General features: G+C 41.9%; 1 protein-coding gene across 2 annotated transcripts in view; it reads right to left on the bottom strand.

The window, feature by feature from the left end:
* The window catches only part of plekha6 (pleckstrin homology domain containing, family A member 6), a 291763-nt gene that overhangs the window by 215152 nt on the left and 49549 nt on the right, over positions 1-27062 (bottom strand). For both annotated transcript variants that reach the window (XM_070959441.1, XM_070959442.1), the window contains exon 2: positions 14488-14624. The gene's annotated coding sequence lies outside the window, so the exon portion shown is untranslated. The remainder of the gene's footprint in view (positions 1-14487; positions 14625-27062) is intronic.

Raw genomic sequence — 27062 nt, forward strand, 5'->3', positions numbered from 1 at the left:
TTTTCAAACAGTGTGCCAGAAAATTTCAAAACTCTGGCAGAGAGACATCAACTTCTGCAGGCGTACTTGAGTGCTGGAAACTTGTTTCCTCCACTTATACAGATAGAAAAGGGTACTGATTTTTATGTGAATGATTACAATGACAATATCAGGGCATCGGTAGCCAGATATTCATTTGAGTGACAGTGTGCAGTGGCTTGTAACTATGTTACAGTGAAAGGCATAGACTACAAAAAGGGGATGTTCATCTTGCTTGAGAATAGTGATGAAGGACTTCTCATGGGGAAAAGATTATTCTTGTCATTATTGCCCATGATTCTGTCCACTTTGTCTCAGAGAAACACACTTTTGTAAAGTTAAGTTACATAGGTGTCTACTGTGAGGTAGGCTTAGCCCAAAAGGATTATGTTTGCATTAAGCACAAAGATCTGTTGGACTATTATCCTCTTCCAGCATACAATGTGTACGATCTTACAGTTATTGCTCTCCACAATTCTTTTCCTGAAACAGTTTAAACACGGAGGAAAGACAGGAGACAGGAGAGACCTGAGAACAGACAGAATTAAGTGGTGAGTTTTTAGGCTAACCCCTTGGACTGCAGTTTTTACAGATGTTTGTTTTTCAAATATTGAAGAAGAGGTTTTTAGGAAGCACACATAAGCTGGTATTGTTAACAGCATATGTAGTGTAAAACAGATTTGCAAACAGACAGACAAGTAGGGAATATTTCAAAACCTAAATATTTGATATTGACACTGTTTGTTTGACACCAAGAAATCACAGTAGGTAATGTGCCATGATTGGGTTTTTGTGTTTTCCCTCATTCCAGTCTAACATTGTTTTCTTTCCTCCCTCTCTGTCAGCAGGAGCATGTGAGAGAGAGGCGGGGACCAATCTCCTCAGGAGCCAGCCTCACCTGACACACCTGCTCCTCATCTGCTAATCAATCTCCAGATTGACTCCTGTGCCAAACTATTCTTTGTGCTCTTATCACACGAGTCTTGTTCCAGAAAACCATCTCTTGCTTGTCTCAGCGTGTTTCTGCGTTTCTGTTGTTGTCTGTGCTGTTCTGTAGTGACTTTGCTCCTGGACACTTTGAGTTTCATTTTTCTTCTTGAGTCAGTTATCGCCCTCGTCATGTTTTTGTGTTTTTCTTTATTTTGCTACTTTTTCCCCTCTGTGGCGATTTTGGTTTGTTTTACTCTGAAGGAGTTTTTCCCTGATAAGGTGATTTTCTGTTCAACTAATAAACGGTTTTCATACGACTCTGCAACTGGGCCCTGGCTCTTCCTGTCCACACACAACATAATGGAAGCTATAAAGGAAGCAGTTTGGTTGTATTTACCAGGTCTCCCTGATGACCTGCTGACAATGCTGCTGGATGAGCTTGGAGTGGAGAGTTTGGAGGATCTTGCATTGTGGGAGGAGAGGGATCTTGTCAAATACCTGAAGCTAATCCAGTGTCGGAAGTTGCTGAATGGTATTAAGCAAGGTAAATTTGAATTGTAATTCATGACACTTTGAACCAGTGAACTTTTTTGATTGATGAGAAACATTTTATGTCAAGTTAGTTCTTTAGCAGATCTCAATTGGTTAATGGAAGTGCAATCCAAGAGACACATTTTCAGCATGCATCATGTGTTCAAAATATTGAAAAGAAAACATTGGCACAGCTAATAGACAATCTGACAACTTGAATGGAGTATACTTAATCAGCCTTTTGTTCTAGCACTACATCTTGCCCTACCTTCATTCATAATTTGTCTTCACATGGCCAATTGCTCTTCAAGCTCTCCAAGCACTGCAAGCTCTTCTTCACAGCCTGGCAGGCCATGGAATGCAGACTTCCAGGTGAACTGGAGCCAGATGCCAGAAGCAATTAGAAATGCAGTGGAAAATGAAAAAAGACCATCACTACAGGACACTAGAGTCATGATAAATGTAGTGGCAGACCAAATGATACAGCACGAGATGCAACCCGAATAATGTGTCATACAGTAGCATTGTCCAAAACACTGTGAGGATCTATCCAAAAGGTTTTGCTGACTTCAGCAAGCAAGGTGATGCTCTTGCAGATGGCTGCCGCTCTCTTCTCCAACAAATAAAAACAAGAGTGGAGTATAATAATAGAACAAGCACTCTTGCCTGACATCGCAGCAAGAAAAGAATTCCCTCTGGAGCAGCAGGAAAGACCAGATTGCCTGCAAGAGGTCCTATTAACCAGTACAGGTATGTGTAGGAGTTGGCCAAAACATAGATATTGCGATTGTTATCCAGTGTAATGAGTCTGTCAAAGTATTGATCATCAATATTATCATAATACCATTATTTAATCACACTGTCTGGAAACTTTGGACTGTTAACTTAAGGACTGTGTTAACCTGTGATTCCCACTTCTAGGTGTGTGAGGTGGTGCCCAGCTGAACTGCCTGAAGTGGAGACCGACACTGCAACATATCCACAGGCATGCTATTTAGCTTTTTCACGTTAATTTGTGTGACCTGTCATTCATTCAGATGTAAAGACTAATCGGGATTGTGTGACGAGCCCTCTGAGATTCTGAGGATCAATTTGATCATGGTTTGGGTATAATTGGCCACCATTTTGGTGAAAATGGGCTACAATTACAAGAAAAAAATGTATATATTTTCGGATCAGTGCTGAAGAAATCACCAGGATGCATGAAATTAAGGGTTTGCATGTCTGCACACAGGAAGGGATGGGTGGAGCAGAGAGAGCAGAACCTCTGATGGAGAAGACCTACATCATGTTGTGCAGATACCTCAACAGTGTGCATGCACCAGCGATGGCAGAGATCAAAGCAGAATGGCCTTTTCTATTCTCTCAGAGAGGACTCTATTCCCACTTTGGCCTCCTGACAGACATTGCTGTCCTTAGCAAACTGGAAGAGGCCCTGAACCTGCCAGCAGCTAGACAAACCTGTTATCAAGGAAGTTCTAGCCAGCTTTGATCCAGAGGCTTCAGAAAAGGCTGCCTACATCTTCCTTCTCCTACTGACCTACTTTAAGGTGCCCAAGGAAAACATCTTGCTCAAGGCTGATGTAAGTTGTTTATTAATAGTAATAGTAACAGTAATTTTGATTGTTATTAAATGAAATTAATTTGTATTTATTACAGTGCATTTCACACAGAGGCCTATAATTGAATTGGCAAATTCAATTATAGGGATTTTCACATGAATGGATGTTTACTTGCATGCTGTGAGCCAGCTGACCTAATAAATCTGTCTGTTAATTTCAGGTTACATAATGAGGCCTTTAGCATGGATGCTGTCTAATGAGGGGGAGGTTGTGATGGGCCCACACCCAAATGTTGTGCATGGGGTGGCTGCACTCTTCAGCAGCTTCTACATTTTCAATTTGGAGTATCCTGTGATTGGGGCCTACACACTGGAGTTCATACAAAGGTATTGTAACACACAGAACGATCATTACCATTTATAACCACAGCTCTATGAGTGGAGCAGAGCACAACCTGCCTAGAAATACCAGTTCTCGTAATTCAGTTTTTAAGAAGTATTCCAAATCCCAGCTCCGTTTTATCGAGATGGTGTTTCGCAATTAGAATCTTCACATTTGAACACAAATTAGCAATTGCAAACTTGGTAGATCTGGTATTTACCACTGCATGAACCTTTGGTAAATGCTGCCTGCAAAGCATAAATCTATTTATAACTGAAACTGTTATCTTTGCTTATTGTTAACAGGTGCTTTTTGGCCATCAACCCAGACAAGGGCTCCAATCCAGAAAGAGCACGACAATCAACCCTCGAGTGAGCACCCTTCTGCGCAAGATCATTGATTTTGAATGGCTACATAGATGCAGACAGACAGACAGACAGACAGACAGACAGACAGACAGACAGACAGACAGACCCTGCATTTCCCACACACACACACACACACACACACACACACACACACACACACACACTGTTGGCTGTGAAGTTACAAGTAGTTACTGTGAGGATATTTAGCAATAAATAACTGAAGATTGATATGAAAGTCATGCAAAATTTGGCCAGCAATTTACTGTGATTCTATGCTCAAAAATTTAACAGTGTGGGTTTTGCAGTTGTAAAACTACAGTATAATATTGTAATTTCACAAAGAATTCCTGTAACATTACTGTGAAGTTACAAGTAGTTACTGTGAGGATATCTAGCAATAAATAACTGAAGATTACTGTGAAATCAAGCAAAACTTGGCCAGTAACTGTGATTTTACACTCAAAAATTTAACAGTGCCACAGGGGCTACCGTCAGAGTGTGTGTCTCATTATGATGAGATTCTTCAGACATTTCAACCAATTCATGCTAAGCTAATATTAGCATGTCAAATAACACATTGAAAACACCACTAGAATGCATTTAAGAATCATTTTAGAGTAGGTTAGCATGTTAGCATTAGCATGCTAATCATTGGCATATGAGCACAACAACCTGATATCAAAAGTCAAACCTGTATGCACCAACAACTTTATAGGACCTAATGTTAACATTAGCTGCTGTTAGCATTATGGCTAATGCTAACATTAGCATGTCAGATAACACATTGAAAACACTTGGGGCTTTTAGGGGATTTAAAATTTTTTTGCTCAGATTTTGGCATTTCTTGTGCTAAGATGATGAAATTTAACAAAAATTGTGCACTTTTAATGAATTTTGGAATTCCAGCTTGAAAACTGTGTTGACAAAATTTTACACTGTGTAGGCGAGATTGCCACTTCCATCCTCTTTTTGACCTTTTTGGTCCCTTTAACTATCATTAAAAACCATCCATCCATCCATCGTCTATACCCGACCATCCCATTCGGGGTTGCGGGGGGGCTGGAGCCTATCCCAGCTGTCATTGGGCGGAAGGCGGGGTACACCCCGAACCGGTCGCCAGTCGATTGCAGGGCAACATACAAAGACATACAACTATTCAGAATCAGAATGCCTTTTATTAATTCCCAGGAGGGAAAATTTCATTTCAGTTACATCCCGTCCAAGAAACATGAAAAAAACAATGACACATAACATGTGGAGTCCAGGAGCAGGAGAACTGTGGGTCTGCACAATCAGTGATCAGCGCCTGTCTCTAAAAACCAGACAGGTTTTTACCATCTTAAAAATATAGCCAGAGTCCGCCCCTTTATCTCTTAGGCTAATACGGAGGTACTGATGCATGCTTTTATTTCCTGCCGTCTAGATTATTGTAATGCCCTGCTCTCTGGTCTTCCCAAAAAGACTATCTATAACTTACAATTAGTCCAGAACTCAGCCGCATGTGTGCTGAGGAGGACCAGAGGGCGGGAGCACATTATACCGGTTTTAGAATCGCTGCATTGGCTCCCCGTGTGTTTCAGGATCAATTTTAAGGTGCTCTTATTAGTTATGTGTTAAGTGTGTTAGTTAAGTGTCTTAGGCCATCTTATTTATCTGACCTGCTTTTATCTTATCAGCCCTTGCGGATCCTGAGGTCCTCTGGCACAGGCCTTTTAATTGTTCAAACGGTTCGGACCAAAACCCACGGGGAGGCGGCATTCAGCCATTGTGGTCCGAAGCTTTGGAACAGCCTGCTAGAGGGCATCAGGACCGCAGAGACTGTTGGTGTTTTTAAAAGGAGGCTCAAGACTCACCTTTTTAGTTTGCCTTTTAATTGGATGAGTTCCCCATAGGAGATTTTTTTTTCCTCTAATGATTCCTCAGTGCCCTGCCATGTTATTACACCAACAGTTTCGTTGGGGTGCGTGCGTGTCTGTGTGTGTGGTTGGGTGTGGGTGTGTATGTGTGTGCATGGTGTGCGGTGGTTTTGTACAGTAGGTTTGTGGGTGTGTTTGGGGGGAAATGGGTGGTTCTTTTTTTTTTCTATTGTACTACTGTTTCATGTTTTTATCTTTTGCCAAGCACCTTGTGTTGCATTTTTAGGTATGAAAGGTGCTATACAAATAAAGTTTGATTGATTGAAGTCTGGGGCTGCACGGTGGCGCAGCAGGTAGTGCGCGTGCCTCACAGCAAGAAGGTCATGCATGTTCTTCCCGTGCATGCGTGGGTTCTCTCCAGGTACTCCGGCTTCCTCCCACAGACCAAAAACATGCTCATTAGGTTGATTGGTGACTCTAAATTGCCCCTAGGTGTGAGTGTGAGCGTGAATGGTTGTTTGTGTATATATGTTGCCCTGCGATCGGCTGGTGACCGGTCCAGGGTGTATCCTGCCTCTCGCCCGTTGACAGCTGAGATAGGCTCCAGCCTCCCCCCGCAACCCCGAAAGGGATAAGCGGCATAGAAAATGGATGGATGGATGATTGAAGTTTGATTCACTCATATAAACACCTCAGTCTGTCTCAATTAGATGAATGGTCACAAGCCTATTACTTTTTAAAGCAGACTGAAGGGCCTGGATCATCCATTAGATGTAGAATGGGACAATAGTTACACTAATTGTGTGATCTTGATTATTAATCTTGTCTGAAATTGAATAACTGAAGTTCCTTTTTTCTTTTCTTAAATAGACATGTCCAAATCAAGAGCTGATGGACTGCTCCAGCCACATCTGAAGCTCTCTTCTAGAACACTCCATGGTGACAGGAGGAGAAACTTTCAAGCCTCATGGTACCATAAACACTCATGGCTTGAATGCTCGCAGAGCCAAGACTGCATACTGCTTTGCATGCAGGCATTTTGGCCTCTCAAACATCGAGTCAGCATTTACTTCAGTGTTGGGGTACAAGAACTGGAAAAAAGCAACATACAAAGATGGAGGATTTGCTCTACATGTAAAGGGAGAGTTTCACATAAATGCAATGATGGCTTGGAAGGAATTTGAGCGAGGAGAGAAAAAAGCAAATGCATCTTTAATGAGTACCCTAACTAAAGAACACAGTAAGCAGATACAGGAAAATCCATCCATCCATCCATTTTCTATGCCGCTTATCCCTTTCGGGGTCGCGGGGGGCCGGAACCTATCTCGGCTGTCAACGGGCGAGAGGCGGGCTACACCCTGGACCTGCCGTTCGCAGGGCACACACACACAACCATTCACACTCACACTCACACCTAGGGGCAATTTAGAGTCACCAATCAATCTAATGAGCATGTTTTTGGTCTGTGGGAGGAAGCCGGAGTACCCGGAGAGAACCCACGCATGCACGGGAAGAACATGCAAACTTCACACAGAAAGGCCCGACCCGGGAATCGAACCTTCTCGCTATGAGGCACGCGCACTACCTGCTGCTCCACCGTGCAGCTACAGGAAAATCGTACTCTCTCTCTCTCTCTCTCTCTCTCTCTCTCTCTCTCTCTCTCTCTCTCTCTCTATATATATATATATATATCCTCTCTCTCTCTCTCTCTCTCTCTCTCTCTCTCTCTCTCTCTCTCTCTCTCTCTCTCTCTCTATATATATATATATATATATATATATATATATATATATATATATATATATATATATACACATACTATATTGGATGCAATTGGTAACCATGATCCATCATAAATGAGGTCAAGGAAAGTGGTGTCTATTCTGTTATGGTAGATGAAACTAAAGACACAAAAAAGAAGGAACAGATCTCTTTTGTGCTGAGGTATTATTATAATGGGGCTGTGAAAGAGAGTTTCCTGCACCTGGACTACAAAAGTAATCTGGTTGGGCAATCGTATGACGGTGCTTCTGTCATGAGTCTCTTGTCTCTCTGTCTCTCTTTCTCTCTCTCGCTCTCTCTCTCTTTGACTGCATTTCTGTCTGCCTCTCTCTGTCTGTCTGTCTGTGTCTGTCTCTCTCTCTCTCTCTTGCTCTCCCTCTCTCACCCAACTGGTCGAGGCAGATGGCCGCCCACCCAAAGCCTGGTTCTGCTCGAGGTTTCTGCCTGTTAAAAGGAAGTTTTTCCTCGCCTCTGTCACCAAGTGCTTGCTCATGGGGGAATTGTTGGTTCTCTGTAGATATGAGAGCTTGGTCTGTACCAGCTCTATATGGAAGTGTCCTGAGACAACTTCTGTTATGATTTGGCGCTATACAAATAAAATTGAATTGAAATGAATTGAATTGAATGAGTGGCAAGCATTTCGGCGTTCAATCTCGTATTAAGGATGTGGCAAAGCAGGCCTTTTACGTCCATTGTAATGCCCATTGTCTTAATCTAGTTCTTGTTGACACAATCAAAGCAGTTGCTTTTTTGCATTGTTGCAGAGACCATATGTATTTATGTCTGGCTCTTATGTTCACACCAAGTGGCTTAACATGCAAAAAGCTTCAACAGTTGAGTGAGACAAGGTAGGCTTGCCGGCATACAGCTTGTCGTACCGTACTTGAAAGACTACCTGCTATTACACGTGTCCTTGAGGAAGTTGCTGCAAAAAACCATGGAGATATGAGCATTGATGCACGGGGCCTGCTCGCTCAAATTGACCTGCAGCTCATTGGCCTTTTAGTGACATGCACCAAGGTTTTTGTTAATGCAAAATTTCTCTCTGACATTCTGCAGTCTCCCTCTCTTGATTTGTGTTCAGCTGTAGATCTAGTTGAAGCCCTTGTGCAAAGTTTTCAGGATTGCAGAGATGAATCCCACTTTGAAAGGCTCTGGAAAGAAGTATTAAATACTGCTGAAAAATGCAATGTGGAGACAGAATCTATTCCAAAAAGAAAGTCAAAACAGAACAGAATGTTAGATGGACATACTGTCATGTCTTCTGTAGGTGAGTGTTCTGAGCAGACCAGGGACTCTTTTCCTACCAGCATATTCCACCCTGTGCTTGATATCATGCCCAGTGAGCTAAAGAGACAATTCTCAAAACCAAACTGTGCAATAATGATGGGGATTCAGGCCATAAATCCTTCAAGTGCTACATTTTGCCAAGAGGAGGCTCGATTTTCATTTGCTACTATTTATGCATGTAACATAGACGACCTCAGACATGAGGTGCACCAAATGAAAAGAGTCATACAGAGGAATGTAGCAGGTGGCATACAGAAGCCCTCTAACATAGTAGAGCTCACTAACATGATTGAACCTCTTAAAGAGGTATTCCATGAGCACTTCCGATTGTGCAAAATCGCCATTGCAATACCTGTAAGTACTGCTTCCTGTGAACGCAGCTTTTCCACACTGAAGCTGGTAAAGACATACCTGCGTTCCACCATGGATGATGACAGACTGAGCAATCTGGGTGTTTTGAGTGTGGAGTCCAGGCGAGCAAAGTCCCTGGACATGAAAGATTTTGTAAATCGCTTTAGTGCAAACCACAACAATCGCAGACTACAGCTGTTGTGAGATGATAAGAATATGAATGAATGAATGAATGAATGAATGATAAGAGATATTTTATCTGTAAGAGAAAATCCTTCCAGTTGTGTAGTTTTAAGAGAGGGTTAAGGGTTTCATATTTTCTGCATAAATATTTCACTTTTGTATGTACTTTGTAATGCAATTTTGAACGTTTTGTATGTACTTCGTAATGTAATTTGTAACTGACTTGATTTGACTTTTCATCCTCTAGCTTCCTCTAACTTTTGACTGAGGGATACTTGATCAGGCTATCATAAAAACTGCTGTTTTTCAAATTATGTCTGTGTATTCCTGATACACCAAGAGATTGAGCTGATCACTACATGCTGAGCTGAACATCTCCAGAGTCCTCTCAGAACAGTACATAGTACATTTGTCTGTATATTGTACTACATTTGTAAGCATCTTTGTTACTTTACTTGCAGGAATAAGAAAAAAAGTTATATACACTGAATATTATATGATCTTTTCTACCATTACCTGCATTCCAAATATTGTGGAGGTGTGTGGTTTAGGTCCTCTAAATACCTCTATATTTTCCAGTGAGATATTGCCACCCCAAAATGATCACATAACCATCTTGGCCACCCCACAGAAAATGTCCTGGCTCCACCACTGGCTGCAGCTGAAGCTACATATGTGTGTTTGTGTGTGTGTGGCAGAGGAGTGCTCAGGGAAGTACTGAGGCTCAGAGGTTGCCACGGCAACTTGTAAGGCCAGCGGTAATGGTCATGGGCCCTTTTGGCTCTGTGAGAGTCTGAGAAACGTCTGAATTTGGCCTCTGCGCACCCCTCAAACAAACACTTCTCACGCAAACAACAAAACTCCTATTGCCGAAATTTCTTCACCATCAGAGCTACAAGGCTTTGCTGTACACACTGATCACTTTCTTTTTTTGCTTGGGTCAAAAATGCGGATTTTAGAGCGAGTTAAAAAATGGCTGGCTTCTGTCTCCTGTTTTTGATTTGTATTGGACCTTAAGGGTAAGGTCAGAGGTACTCTCCTCACTCAGAGGCTCAGAAGTCAAACATCGTAAGTCCTATTGTTTAGCCAGGCACATTGTGAGAATCAGCACAAGCGGCACTACAATCTGGGAAAATTTCACACATGTAGAGTGAAATTTGTGGTTTGGAGGAGCGTGGAAAGACAAAATTTCAGACACTTTTCAGAGCATCTCTCCACTCTGGCAGTTAATCTCCTCCACTCTAGCACGAACATTCCGTGCAATACACACCCATTATAATGTCCAAATTTCTCCCAAAACGATCATGGTCATTGAATAGCCACTGATCAAAAACTATATGACCAATCAAAACATGGATTAATACACCAATACGCGAGACTTGTGTCTACGTTTTAAAGTTGGAATGGCGTCTCTAGGTGAACGTATGGCGGAGCAGTAGTCCTTTGAAAAAGGTTGATTTTTTTCATTTTTTTCGCCTTGTCCCATTTACTTTGAAATTTTCATGTATCTCACATATTCTGTAGAGAAAAATAATAGCAGTCTGAGTCCAATTGAGCCGCACGTTTTGATATATAATTATAATAATTATAATAATCTGGGGCAATAATCTGTACAATACATCCTGTATATAACAGTCTGCAAACACAATTTATAATTTTCATCTTGATAATTTATCTGTATCTGTACATAACAGTCTGCAAACACAATTTCTAATTTAGAGACACTTATTTCTATCACACTTTTTTTATTTATACTTGTATATACTTACTGATTGTCTACCTCGTCTATTTTTTCTTACTGATGCTGCTGTAATTTGGAATTTCCCCTTGTGGGACTAATAAAGGTATATTGAATTGAATTGAATTGAATAATTTGCCTGGGTGCTTGCTATTGTTTTTGACTAGTAGTGAACCGAAATTTGTACGGAAGATGAATAATAATAACTAGAATAATTGCATTTCCTGAAGAAAATGCGTGTGCAAGCTGGATATTGCATAAACTGTAAGCCATCAAAAAAGCAAAGTGTTTCCACCAAGTCTTGAACTGGCGTCCCTCGCTTTTCAGTCGAACGGCTTATCCACTTGGCCACAGAAAAGTGAAACTCATCAGTAGAGATCACAGCTTAAATACTGTATTAGAACCTTACGTCGTCATATTTTCACGTAGAAACATGATTGAAACCACAAAGACTTCAGAGTTTCCTGGTGAAAACCGTGTTTTGCTATCTAGTACGGGTTTTACTATATCGCTATTTATAAACTCTGTTTTCGATGGGGCTTCACAGCTCGCTTACACACAGCTGTCTGTGCGGCTTTTCGTCGGCGCTGTCTGCAGACAGAGGCTATTTATGCCGAAACGGTAACTCATATCAAAATAACAGCACCACAGTGTGACAGAAGACAAATTTCTCTACGTTTTTATTTAGACATTGTACATGAAGGTTGAACAATGAGGGAAATACAAGACGTTGAAAGACATTTCGTGAGCAGAGCTGAAGCTAGAGCGCGGGTCACGTGACAGACGGTCGCTCTCAACTGCAGCATTAAAAATATTGTGGAAAAAAATCAATTATTGAAAAAGTACTAAAGATATCAAAACCGAAAGTAATAGCAACTTAATTCAAAGTAAGCTGCATTTTTTTTACAGTTTGAATTAAATTCTTCGGTGAAAGACTGTAGAAGGAGTTAGGTTCCAAAAAAACAGAGAGAATAAGAATAAGAATAAGAATAATAAATAGTGGAAATAACATGAGTGTGCAAGCTGCTAGCTTGCCCACTAATGATAATAATAATAATAATAAGAAGAAACACGCAGAAGAACAAGAGTGTTAAGTGCTTTTGCAATGAACACAGGTGGGGCTGTTGTATCACTAATAACTAGACAAATTCCCCCTGGTGGGAAATTTTGAGAGTGATACAGTGTGCCGGGGTGTGTGGCTAGTGCTAGTATATTAGCATGACAACCCGAAATCAAAAGTCAGACCTGTTCATAGGACCCAATTTTAGCATCAGCCACAATGCTAAGCTAACATTAGCATGTCAAATAATACACTGAAAAGATCTGAAACACCATTAGAATGCTTTTAGCAATCATTTTACTGTATGTTAGCATGTTAGCATTAGCATGCTAACATTAGCATATTAGCACAACAAACTCATATCAAAGTCAAACCTGTTCATAGGACCTCATGTTAGCATTAGCCCCAATGCTAACAGTGGCTAATGCTAAGCTAACATAACATGTCAAATAATACATTGAAAAGGTCTCAAACACCATTAGAATGGATTCAAGAATCATTTTAACATAGGTTAAGACTAGACTAAGAGTAGACAAAAACTAAATCTGTGTTGTGAAAACATTTGTCTTCATGTGCTAATATACCTGTAATAAATTGATATATACAGTATAAGCAACCAAATTTGTTAGCTACCCAATAAATCACAGTAATCCTCCAAAGAGAATAACCAAGAAAAAAATAAAGTTTAGTGCATACTGCTTCTCTGTGCAATGAACACAGGTGGGGCTGTTGTATCACTAATAACTAGACAAATTCCCCCTGGTGGGAAATTTTGAGAGTGATACAGTGTGCCGGGGTGTGTGGCTAGTGCTAGTATATTAGCATGACAACCCGAAATCAAAAGTCAGACCTGTTCATAGGACCCAATTTTAGCATCAGCCACAATGCTAAGCTAACATTAGCATGTCAAATAATACACTGAAAAGATCTGAAACACCATTAGAATGCTTTTAGCAATCATTTTACTGTATGTTAGCATTAGCATGCTAACATTAGCATATTAGCACAACAAACTCATATCAAAGTCAAACCTGTTCATAGGACCTCATGTTAGCATTAGCCACAATGCTAACAGTGGCTAATGCTAAGCTAACATAACATGTCAAATAATACATTGAAAAGGTCTCAAACACCATTAGAATGGATTCAAGAATCATTTTAACATAGGTTAAGACTAGACTAAGAGTAGACAAAAACTAAATCTGTGTTGTGAAAACATTTGTCTTCATGTGCTAATATACCTGTAATAAATTGATATATACAGTATAAGCAACCAAATTTGTTAGCTACCCAATAAATCACAGTAATCCTCCAAAGAGAATAACCAAGAAAAAAATAAAGTTTAGTGCATACTGCTTCTCTGTGTCCCCTGTCAACATTTGGGTCTCTGTGTCTGATTGTCCAACATGCACATGCCAGCTGCCAGGGCAATAAAGCTCAGTGTCATTCCCACAAGGGCGGCTGAGAACCAGACCCTTGCCCTCATACTGCTCTTTTTAATCAAATACATGTTCTGATTATGTGTGTACACAACAGAGACCAAACTAGAGAAGTGTATGATCAAGTCAAAGTACAGAAAAGGGGCAGCTTTACCCAGAATACAAAAACATAAAACATTCTTACACTGACATTGTAGATACTTTTAATTTCTCCCTCCATCACCCTACAATATGAGTGACTTCAGTGTAGTTTGTAGTAATGAAATAACTGAATAAAAAATAAAAACACTGCTGAGAACCAATTCCTAAAACCTCTCTAAAGATTTTTAAGATTATAATCAATATAAACAAGTAACAAACACATGAGAAACAAAATTCTGCAATGCATGAAGAGAAATATAGATTAAATAAAGTAAGACGAAATGGCAAAGCAACCTCATGCAGTGATTCATGCTTTCTATCCTCGTAAAGCAAGAACATCAACTCCTACTAAAATCTGTTGTAAATATTGTCACCTAAAAAACATCAAACAGTAATTGTTTTGAATATCACAGAAAGTAATCCATTTTGCAAATGTAGTCAAAAAATATTTCCTGTCTGCATAATTCTGAGTGTAGAAATGTGTTTTGTTAACATAAAAAGTGAAGAGAGCTTTTAGAGTGGGACAGACACACAAGCCCATACTTACAGTGGTCTATCCTGTGGTCGCACATCACAGACATGGCTTTATTTAGCCCATCATGTTAGCATCAAGTTTAGCTTCAGCAATGGGTTTTCTCACAGACACACACAAACACAAACACAAACACACAAATGTGTCAGCATATATACACTCGGCTGTGCCCCCCCTATGAAACAAAACACAAAGAGTGCCCCCCCCCCCCCCCCCCCCCCCCCACACACACACACACACACACACAAACATACATCTTTTCTGCCCCTCCTTCTCTTCCTTCAAAATTTCAAATAAAGGACACAAGCATCCTCTGTATGCTTACCTCCTTTGACCATGCTTTACTTCACTTTGTCCTTTTTTTTATTGCTTTCTCTACTAAAGTCTTCCTGTTGGTAGCAGCCACCTACAACATGCTGGGGCTTGGCTGGAATGAACTGATCTGCAGAAAGCCCAACTGGTCTGGAGAGAGAGAGAGAGAGAGAGAGAGAGAGAGAGAGAGAGAGAGAGAGAGAGAGAGTCAGTCTCAACATGAGCAGAGAATCAAAAGAAAAGAGAAATTTGAAACCTCCAAAGCTCCAGAAACACCCCCCCCCACCTCCATCTCCTTCTCTCTCTGCTTCCCTCTTTCTTCTCCTCTGCTTGATCTCCCACTCCTTCATTTATCGTGCAAGGAAAAGCATTTACTCCTTCATCCTGTCTATTTTCACTCCTGTTACATTCTTCCATTCTTTTATTTCCCCTCATCTCTATTTATTTATTTATTTATTTATTTATTTATTTATTTATTTATTTATTTATTTATTCTTCCTCAGACTTAGATCTCCATCAGGCTCACTTTGCTTTATTTCTGTTCACATTTTTCTGTTTTGAAGCAGTCTACATTGAAGGTAGAATGAATGAATTGTAGAAAGAGGGAAAAGTATTCTTTATATTGTCACCATAGTCAGTGTAGAGCATTGCAGACATCCAAAGTGCACACAGAAATATCAGCAGCACTGAGTGTAAACCTGAAGCTGTACTTCACATAGACTGACCCCAGGCTCCAAAACACAAATCACTCAAACATGGTCTATATTCTTCAGGTTATTATGTTAATCTGATATTTTCCATACTCACCCATCTGAACAGAGCTCATTCACATGGTGGAACGTTTTATAAAGATAATAGGGTTATTGTCATAAGCCTGGCTTGAGTGAACATAACAAACTAAATCTGGTTTAAAAGATGTGAATGCAGTTATTTTGTATTTTTCTCATTGTCAACAAATGTCAACACAAGACATAAACCAACAGTGTGTTAGAAACTTACAGAGAAAACTGCACATTTCCAGCCACACAGCAACAAATATCTGGCATATAGTATGAAAAAATACATTAAAGTGTAGTATGTTGAAAAAGGCTACATGCACATTTTATTTTGGAAATGGACACCCCCTATTTGTTTTTTGTTAAATATTTGAACTGATTTAACATTTAAGGTGATACTTAAAGTTGGGACGATTTAATTGAAAATGTACTATAGTTCTATGAAATTATTCAGAATTAAATGAGCAACGACTGGAGCAAGACGCCAAATTGTGTCCTCTCTCTAATTAATCCACTGTGCACCCTTGCCTATGGACCTTGTCTATTGGTCCAGATTTCCTCTAGGTCTGGCGCCGGTAACAAAAGCAAAAAGAAACAAAACTACTGTCATAAACAAAAGCAAAGAGAACCTTTCAGCTGAAATTCCACATTTCTATACTTCCTTGTTTCCTCTTCTTGTTACCTTTTGATGATGGAATGATGGAATATTCATACCCAGTATTAATAATTGTAGGGGAATTAGGTCATTAAACCTTTGGGTTTAATGTTTGCACTCGTTAATTTAAAAAGGGCACCAACCTTCCTCAGCTCAGAAGGATTTTATTTATTCTTTTCTTTTAATGCTGACTTAATAATAATTAATGAATTAATGGCAGATCAGTCTCATCATCTGTAGCCTAAGGTCTCAATACAGTGATGGTCTATTTCCAGCTCAAAAGGACACTGTCTGACAATGACTTAAATGAAAAGTATTATTTATTAGGCACAATAATGACAATGGATATGAATGATGAATGACACTACAAATAATATGGAATATATGATCTAACACAAAGATAAGATAGACCTTTATTAGTCCCACAGTGGGGAAATTTCAGGTATTACAGCAGCAAAAGTGGATAGCAAACATAGAGGGCATCAGTAAAAGGACATTAAATAGCAAACCAAACAATATAAACAAGGAATAATGAAATATGAACAAACAATACTGATATTACAAACAGTACTGATATTACAAAAACGACTGGATGAAGAAGCTATAGCGAAATAATTAAAGGAATGAGTTTGACAATAGTGAGAAATAGTTTTGAAGAAAAATGAGGACGCAAATGTAGCGTTAATTTCTTGAATCAATGACTAAACGAGTCAAATGAGAATTGAGATTGTTACAGCCTACAACATCAACTCTTATTCAGTGCAGCATGGAAAATGCCTACTTCTGTGCTAGCGGTGCTCTGATGGTGATGTGTCTCAAACTGACATGAAGGGGGACCCCAGGGTGTTGCTCATGGGTCCAATCTGTGCTGTGGTCCGACAAGGGAAACAGCTGAACGGCGGTGTTGAGAGCCAGTGTCGGACAAAGATGCTTCAGGGGTTGGGCCTTCGTGTGTTGGTAAAAGAAGAGGAGCGGCTGTTTCGATGGCTATTTGACCCAGACAGATGGGTTGAGGCTGGCTGCAGGACTTCGGTCCAAAGAGGTTGATGGGCGTATGGCAAAACTTCTCCGTTAATAATAAAGTTGAGAATACTTTCGAAGGCCGGTTGAAAATGTCTCCAAAAATATTATTACGTGATTCGGCTTTAATGGTCAAGGAAAAGAAGAGTTCGGCTTTGAACTTTGAAAAAGTTATGCGGTTTAACGTGGCAAGCAAAAGTAGACAAAAGATTACAATAATGCACCAATAGGCGGGCAAAAGACAACCGACGAGCAAAAATTGATGTTGTAAGAACTAAAGAAAAACTAAATTGCCAAAGAAGTGAAATGAGGCTGAGGGTTTTAGTTTTGTCATGTTACAAGCTAGAAACACGGGAAAAGCATTGGTACCATGCAAATTGTGAGTTTAGAGCTGTGGGAACATCCAAAGTTGAATCAAACATATCATTTGCATTATCCTGATGTGGTAGAAAACAAAGCACACAGACACACAGAACAGTTTGCTACAGGAATGTCCAATTTATAACTTGTCAATGATATCTGGGTCTTGGGGCCTCTTGAGACCTGTTAACTATCCATCTTGATGGTTTTAATGTCTTCATCTGGTGTGGAGCTGGAAGAAAGAATTAACATCTCCATGAAAACAGTTTAAGTGATAGGTAACCCTTTGTAGTTGTTGAAATGTCTTTGCTTTCCAGTTCTCATAAAGGACTGTGGGAGGCAAAGGTTAAATAGAGGTCTCTTGTTCTCCTACATAATGTTTTACATATATTTTAGATTTTAGTAATCTGAAGATAAGTTAGTATTTTTCCAGTTAATTTAGAAGCACTTATGTGACTGAAATACCTTGCAGATACTTGAGAAAGATAAAAATCTAAGTTATTTAGAGTAGGGGTGGGCAAAAATATCGATATGGCAATATATCACAATACTTTGTCTTCCGATTCAGTATCAAATTTATCGGTATCAGTATTCAAATTTTGAATATCGATATTTTTTCAATTAATAAATCATATTTCAGACGGGTTGCAAGTCCAGCACAACTTCCCCGGGGTGTCGCTGTACCGCTACCACACTGCAAGGCACTCTTCTTCTTCTTCTCTTTTTTTCCCCAGGCGGTTGCACATGCCCTCGAACTTTAAGGCAGATGTTTGGTGGTACTTTGGATTCCAAAGAAAAGGAGAAACACACAGTGAGCTGGACAAGGAGTATTCTCTTTGCAAACACTTTTTCGCTCCCATTAGATAAACGGGTAACACAACAAACTTGCGAACTCATTTAGCAAGAAACCAACCCGACATATTAGCTCAGCTCATGTTGTTCATGCAAATATGTTGTAACTTGCACTTGTATAGTTACAATAAAATGGCATGGGTAATTTGAATTACATTGTTTTGACTCAATTTGTCCCATGAATGATCACTATCATCTGATGTACATACAACTCAGTTTTTAAGATGCATAATGCCTTTTACATTTTTCAGTGAACTCCGTTGAATATTGCAATATATTGCAAAATTTGAATATTGCAATGGGCTGCATGGTGGCGCAGCAGGTAGTGCGCGTGCCTCACAGCAAGAAAGTCGCCGGTTCGATTCCCGGGTCGGGCCTTTCTGTGTGAAGTTTGCATGTTCTTCCCGTGCATGCGTGGGTTCTCCCCGGGTACTCCGGCTTCCTCCCACAGACCAAAAACATGCTTATTAGGTTGATTGGTGACTCTAAAATTGCCCCTAGGTGTGAGTGTGAATGGTTGTGTGTTTGTGCCCTGCGATCGGCTGGCGACCGGTCCAGGGTGTACCCCGCCTCTCATCCGTTGACAGCCGAGATAGGCTCCGGCCCCCCCTGCGACCCCAAAAGGGATAAGCGGCATAGAAAATGGATGAATGGATATCGCAATATCATATCATACTCAAGTATCGTGATGCGTATCGTATCATGAGGTCCTTGGCAATACCCACCCCTAATTCAGAGTACATCAGTGCCAAGGGTCTGCTGGGGAGGATATGGGGGAATAATGGCTGGTTGATTGTAACACTGGATAAACCTGAGATGAAGCTGTAATGCTTGGAGACAGAGACTAAATGGATGTTGGCACAACAAATGGCTATTTATGCTTGCTTTATGAAACATCATAAATTTATCATAAACATAATAAATTTTGTATTGCTGTCATTCAATACAAAATCATACCTAACAAGCCCTATCCCCAAATGTTTTTTTTATCAGAAATACTTATAAATATATTCACACCTAGATTTTGTAGCATCCCCAAATCCTAGACCTTTTTCTACCACCTGAATTAACTATGATAAAAAAATGAAGTTGGGTTCGTTTGAGGTCCCATGTTGGCTGAAGAGCAGCTGTTTACCCATGCACAAGCTACAAAATTACATGACAATCTCCAAATCTTTTTTGTGTCTGAGTGAGTGTGTGCTGGTCACTATGATTAGGGGAGTTATTGTGACGCAGCATTAGTCACAGAGGGTTTCTAAGTGAAACACAGGTGTGTAGGGACAGGCCCCTGGATGAGGAGACAAAGAAGACTGATGTGGCTTAAAAGTGGTTTTCAGGACTGGATAATTCTCACACGAATTAAGGAAAAGATCTGCAATGCAATGATCTGCAAACACTGCTCAGAGGAAGTCTGAAAAGACCATATTGTGCATGTATACATGTTTTACACTAATAACTTAACTAGAATGAAGTCAGAGAACACATGCTGTACACTTCACAAGGCAGCAAAACCTGAATTTGTTATTTGAAGAAATAAATCTGCATCAAAATGTCCATATTGGCAAAAGATATAGTACTGACTCAGGACAGCTGACCTCCATCCATCTATTTTCTTCAAATTATCAGATATAACAACTGTCTAAGAATGTGGGGACCAACTGTTCAATGTTCAAAAAAAAAAAAAAGAATTGTGTTCTTACTCACACATGCATGTTATGTTTACAATCTTGCCAGACAAACAATTTTAAAAAATAGCTAGATGTTGATAAACCTGTTTCGTCTGATCATATTTGAACGTTAACCACCCATGTACTGTGTGAGATGTTCTTTGTTTTGTCATAAGATCTTTCATTCAGATTTCTTAACTTTTTTTCACTGGGGAGCAGAAAATAGTATCACCTTTCAAACCTTGCATGCAGATTCAGAGCAATATTAGCATTCATTTGGAGTTGTGTTTGTGTCCACTTGATGAATGTCCACTAATCACTCTCCTAGTCGCTCTGGTATTGTCTTCACCAACAGAAAACTGTCTCTTCAGCTGCAAAATGCTACAGGTGGAGCATGATAAAATGAAACACGGAAATTGAAAAGCAGTTAGTGGTGGGGAAGCTCTGTTTCCAGATGGAGCAGACAAAGTTGTCTCTGCAGCAATACAGGCTTGATCTGATTAAAAGTGGTAAGCTTATTTCAGATGGTTCTGTGGAGCTGGAGACCTCCCCATCCCTGCCTGAGCGCTTGGACGAGTGTTTCAATGTGCTGGGTAATTTGCGTTTGTTACCAAAATTTAATGAGGGGGATCCAGAGACATTTTTGTCTCAGCGTGTTGCTGAGACTAGGAAGGGGCCAGAGTCTGCGCGCACTTTAATGCTGCAGTGCGCTCTGACTGGGAGAGCGCAGGAGGCCTATTCATCCTTATCTTTTTCTGAGAGTCAAAGCTATGGGCATCATTTTGGTGAGCGGCGCACTCGCAATGTTTTTGCGGAGGCTGCCAGGTTATATGGCAACTACTCCCTAGCTCAGTCTGGTAGAACGGAGCTGCGGAATCGTAGCATGAGAAGTGCAGATAAGGTCTGTAGCTATGGTCATAAAAAGGGTCATTTGAGAGCTGACTGTTGCGCTTTAAAGGCCAAGTCCAGACTCCCTGTGGCGCAGACAAAACGCACATGTGTTGCTGTGTCTGTGCCAAAAATGCCTGTACTTAGGTAAGAGTGTGAAGGGGTGCATCAACGTGTTTTACCTGGTGGGCTGGACACTTTCTTTCCTTTTGCATTGAATGGCTTTGTCTGTGGAGTGAGAAGAAGGTCCCGGTTAAGATACTGCGTGACACTACTGCGTTCAATTCTTTCATCCAGGAGTCAGTGTTGCCTTTTTCAGAGGAGAGTGATACTGGGTCCTCTGTACCTGTGTTGGGGGTGGGCATAAAGATTTTGCAGGTTCCGCTGCACAATGTCATGCTGTACTCGGACCTTGTCCAGGGTCAGGTGGCTGCTGGCGTGTGTCCTGCACTGCAGGTTGATGGCATCACCTCTATTTTGGGAAATGGTGTCACGTTCGGGCTGAGGTTCTGCCACCACCTCCTGTAGTTTTTCCCGTCCCACGAGTACGGACACAGCCGGACGAGAGTGAGGCAAATTTCCCAGAGGTGTTTACTGCATGTGCTGTTACACACACCATGGTGTGTGCTGATCCCAAGCCTGTGGTTGAACAGCAAGCTTATCCCTCTCTGGTGGGATGTTTCAACAGGTGTTTCCCATGGAGGAAGTGAGGGATAGCTCTCAGGGTTATGTCATTCACAATGAGGTTTTGGTAAGAAAGTGGGTGCCTCACAGTGGCAGCTTTAAAGGAGACCCTGTAGGGCCAAGTTGTGGTGCGGGCTAAACTGCGTGAGTCCATGTTGAAGCTGGCTCATGACGATGCTGGTCACTGGGGCATCCGTAAAACCTACGATCGGATCCTGTGGCATTTGTTTTGGCCGTGTTTGAAAATGGATGTTGCCGCTTACATTAAAACATATCATACATGTCAGCTTACTGGTAAGCCAAATCAGAGCATATCACCTGCTCCTTTGTTCCCAATCCCTGCTGTCAGCCAGCTTTTTCAGCACTTGATTATCGATTCTGTGGGTCCGCTGCCTCCTTCTAGATCAGGTGCGGTTTATCTCCTCACTGTCATGTGTCAAGCCACTCGTTATCCAGCTGCGTACTCGTGGCGCACGATAACGGCGAGGTCTGTGGTATGTGCTCTGAGTCAGTTCATCTCAGTGTTTGGTATCCCAAAAATAATTCAGAGTAATGGGGGCTCTAACTTTTCCTCTTCCTCCCCTTTCCTCTTTTGCTCTAGTTTTAAACCAGTCGCATGTTAAGCATAACCAGGTGTCTGCGTATCACACGGAGAGCCAGGGAACCTTGCAATATTTCCATCAGACATTGAAGCTGCTGTTGCGTGTGTACTGCGCGGAGATGGAGAGAGACTGGGAGGAGGGTTTGGCTTGGTTGATGTTGGCTGTCAGAGAGGTGTCACAAGAAAGTACCGCGTTTAGCCTGAATGATTTGGTGTTTGGATATACAGTGCGCGGCCACTGCTGCATGATCAGTGGAGAGAGGCAGACTCGCCAGAAAAATCTAATTGAGTATGCTAATGGTTTGATCACAGGCTGTATGTAGCTGGGGAACTTGTGAAGCAGAATTTGTCCACTGTGCAGGGTAAAATGAAGAAGTCGTTTGATCAGCATGCTGAGCATTGGGAGTTTAGTATTGGGGATCAGGTCCTGGCACTGTTGCCCATCTCATCACCTTTTCAAGCGAAGTTCTCAGATCCATACAAGGTTGTGAAGCAGTTGTCTGAACTGAACTACATTGTATCTACTCCTGAGCGCAGAAAATCAACTCAGGTGTGTCATGTGAATCTGCTGAAACCATATTATTGTCGTGGTCTCTCTGGTCCTTCTGGTGCGGGGACCCAGTCTTCTCCTGCTGCGTGTGCAGCATGTTTTGTGAGGAGGGTGTCTGCGGTCCATGCCCCTCAGTCTGTGGCAGCTGAGGTTGAGGATGGGTTGCCAGATCCCAAACCTGGGGTGCTGCAGGGCCGCCTGAAGAGTCACTAGCCAACCTGCATGTGTTGTTGAGCCACTTGTCAGAGTCCCAACAGTCTGATCTTTTGGGGTTGATTAGATCATTTCCTGTTTTGTTCACCGACACCCCCACACAGATGTACCTCATGGTTCATGACAAAAATGTAGGAGACGCTCAGCCAGTCAGGCAGCGTTTTTATCTCATGAACCATGAGAAACGTAAGTGTCTGGAGGCCAAAGTACAGTATATGCTAGACCACAGCGTAGCTGAGCCATCCTCTTCCAGCTGGGTATCCCCCTGTCTCATGGTGCCAAAATCGGATAACACCCTCAGTTTTTGTACAGACTTTTGTAAAGTTAATGCGTTTACCAAGCGCGATTCCTTCCTCCTTCCACTCATGGAACATTGTGTCGACCAGGTAGGCCATGCCAGATTTGTCAGCAAGTTTGATCTGCTGAAGGGCTGCTGGCAGGTGCCTTTATCTTAGTGTGCACGTGAGATATCAGCATTCTTATCACCTAATGGTTTGTTTTCTTACAATGTTATGCCTTGAGGAATGCACCAGCTACCTTCCAGAGGCTGATGACAAAAGTTCTGGGTGATCTGGAGGGTTGTACAGTTTATCTTGATGATGTGGTTGTGTTTTCAGATACGTGGTCCAGCAATGTGCGCATCCGGGTCCTGTTCAGTCGGTTGGCCCAGGCTCAACTCACTGTCAATCTCGCAAAGTGTGAGTTTGCGAGGGTGACGGTGACGGGTGGTTGGGCAAGGTGCCGTTCATCCAGTGGCAAAAAAGGTCCAGGCAGTGGCATGTTTCCCAGTGCTGAACACAAAGAAAGATTTCCTGGGTGTGGCAGGGTACTCAATGCTAATTCTTCCCCGATAGCCCCTAAGGGGTCAAGACAATTAAACTGTCTGGAGGGACAAATGCCATGCCTCATAGGAATCCACAAATCAGATAATGCTGATAGGTTGTAAATTGGACATTCCTCAAGCAACTTGTGCTGTATGTTTGTGTGCTTTTCCTACTACACCAGGATAACCAAATCTCCATGTTAAACTTAACTTTTGATGTTTTCACCTTGCAGGACTCATTGTACGCATAATGTTGATGTTTTTCCAGTTCCTCCAACTTGAAGGATGAGAAAGTTGTGATTTTTAACTGTTTTATAAAGTTTGTCTGAATTGTGGAACTATACTACCATTGTAGCAGTTAGGCCAAATATGCCTGATGAAGCATTATTAATACGTAGTTGTACTAGTAATAATCCCTTTGGACATGTATAAGTGTCTGTCTCTCAACTCTTTTATTTTGGGAAAATTATATGTTTAGAATGAGCAGTAGAAATTGTTATTTTGATTATTGTTGAATGTCACCATCTAGTCATAATACTTGTCTAATACACGTGAACAATGTTGGAATGCTGTTGAAAACTTGTCATTTAAAATATATGTGGTTGACCATAGTGAGAAGCAGATGAGCCCCTCGTATGAGTCATTAATTAATTCTAGCTCCATGAGGCGAGATTACATCGCGCGCCGCAAACCGTCCTACATGAGTGATGGCCTGCCCATTAGACACGCCCCGGAGCGAGATTCAAATGTCTGCAGCCGCAGTCTTGTTTTAAGTTATGTTACGTTATGTTTTAGTTTTGTTTGTTACTTCTTAGTTGTCTTAGTCTTGTACAGTCATTTTGCTCTTTAAGTTTTTCCCGTCTTCGAGCTACTCAAAAGCCATACCGAGTAGCGTGATTTATTTTTCAGAAGACGTGTTTCTATAGTTTTTGCCGTAAACTTTCATTTCTCTAAGTCACACGTTTTGTTTTAATATCTGTAAATTTTAGTCAAATAATAATAATTTTGTAGACCCTTTTCGACCAGCCATCGAAGAGACTATCAATTTTGTTACTATCAGTCTAAAATAATCCTTCACGGACTCAACCGAACCAAAACCCTGCAGCCAGCTGTTGATCCTTGGTCTGGGTTAACAACCATCCGGAGCCGTCCCTTATCTGTAACCGACACCGTAGAACCCAGTTCGAGAGACATCACCGTCCAACATCAGCTCTTCACCTTGGTGTGCCTGGGTCTTCCACCAGACCACCGAGCAGATCGAGCCACGGACGAACACCTGGGCAACTTCGAGTTAGTTCGGAGCAGAATTTACTGGGACGTCATCAACCAAGTAGGCATGCTAAGCGGGTTTAAATAAGAGTTGGTCCGTGAGGTTAAGATACTGCTAATTTATCCAAATTCTCTCAACTGCTCATTTAATCCATTAACTTTACATTCGCGTCCATATTATCCCCTTACAACTACTTCTCACTATCGCCAAACTTGTTTTGCCATTGCGTTGCCATAAGTTTATTTTGTGTTATGTCATATTACTTCATATCTTCTGTCGTGGTTAGACAGTGTCCTTTTTAGCTGAATATATATGATCCCTGTATTCAGAGTTTACACTTCAGATTATCAGACTGGTTTACTGTTAGTTCATTCGTTAGTATTTTATCAGCATTTTATAGCAGTTAATTTCTGCAGTCCTTAGCTGAGGAAGGTGGTGCCCCGTCATTTTATCAACGAATGCAACATCAAATTAAGTTAGTTCCCCTACACTACTCTCACTGGGACACAGCGCATTGTTTACTCCAGAGATCAGCTGATCGCGCAAACACAGAGGATGCAGGGGAGGACAGAAACAGCGGAGGAAAAGAGCTCGGTCGAGACAAGAGACTTATTGAGAAGAGGAGATATAAGCCGTGTCTCCGCTCTCTCATCATGGGCAATGTGAGGTCGCTGGCAAATAAGGCGGATGAGCTAACAGCACTCGCCAGGAGTCAGAGGGAGTACCAGGAGTGCAGTCTGATTTGTTTTTCTGAGACATGGCTGCAGCACATACCTGATGACAACGTCTCCATCAGTGGCTTTCAGACTGTTCGGGCCGACCGGATTGCACTGAGAGCAGTAAGCATAAAAGAGGGGGGCTTGCCGTTCTAGTCAACAACCGATGGTGTAATCCTGGTCACATTACAATCAAGGAACGTATCTCTTGCCTGGACATTGAATTGTTGGGCTCAGGCCATATTATTTGTCCAGGGAGTTTTCACATGCCATTATCGTTGCTGTTTACATCCCCCGTCTGCCAACCCGACATCGGCATGTGACGTCATTCACTCCGCCATGGCCCATATGCAAACTCAACACCCAAATGCATTCATCGATATCTCCGGGGACTTCAACCATGTCACCATGGCAACAACACTGCCCAATTTCACTCAGTATGTGAGCTGTTCTACAAGAGAGGAGAGAACCCTGGACTTGTTGTGTGCTAATGCCAAGGATGCATACAGCTGCTTCCCCTCCCCTCTCTGGGCAGGTCAGACCACAACCTTGTGCACCTCACTCCCTGTTATGTGCCTCTGGTGAAGAGTCAGCCTACGACCACAAGGACAGTGAGGAGATGGTCAGAGGAGACATATGAGACACTGCAGGGCTGTTTTGAGGTGACAGACTGGCAGGCACTCTGTGAGCCCATAAATGTCCTCCCCATGTGGCTCACAGAGTGCCTGCCAGTCTGTCACCTCAAAACAGCCCTGCAGTGTCTCATATGTCTCCTCTGACCATCTCCTCATTGTGGTCGTAGGTTGACTCTTCACCAGAGGCACATAACAAGGAGTGAGGTGCATCACAGATTATATCACTTTCTGTGTGGACTGCACTGTCCCAGACGGGGCTGTCCATTGTTATCCAAATAACAAGCCGTGGGTGACAAAGGACATCAAAGTCATCCTCAATGAGAAGAAGAGTGCTTTCAGAGCTGGCAACAGGGAGGAGGTGAGAACGATACAGAGGGAACTGAAGGTGAAAATCAAGGAGGCTAAGGAGAAATACAGGAGGAAGCTGGAGTGAAAACTCCAGCAGAACAACAACCTGACTTCAGAACAACCAACAGCAGAGGAGCTGAAGGCTGTGTTGACAGGGCCAATGAACTGAATCTGTTTTTTAATAGATTTGGCACTTCAGGCCTGGCTCATCCCCCCTCTGACTCCTCTTCTGTCTGTCCTGGATGACCACCATCAATTACTCCCCACTCCCCCCTCCTTCTCCTTCACTTCCTTCTTACACCCACCCCATCCTCCTGTGTGAGCCCTCTCGACACCTCCCCAGACTGCCAGACTGACTTTACTTCCCAACCTGAGGACTACACCCCTCCCCCACCTGTCACCTCCACAGTGTGCTTCACTGCTGACCAGGTGAGAAGACAGCTGATGAGACCCCACTCAAACAAGGCTCCAGGCCCTGATGGTGTCAACCCCAGGGTGCTCAAAATCTGTGCCCCCCAGCTGCGTGGAGT

This window comes from Chaetodon trifascialis, chromosome 3 (genome assembly GCF_039877785.1).
Source record: "Chaetodon trifascialis isolate fChaTrf1 chromosome 3, fChaTrf1.hap1, whole genome shotgun sequence".
Lineage (NCBI taxonomy): Eukaryota > Metazoa > Chordata > Actinopteri > Chaetodontiformes > Chaetodontidae > Chaetodon > Chaetodon trifascialis.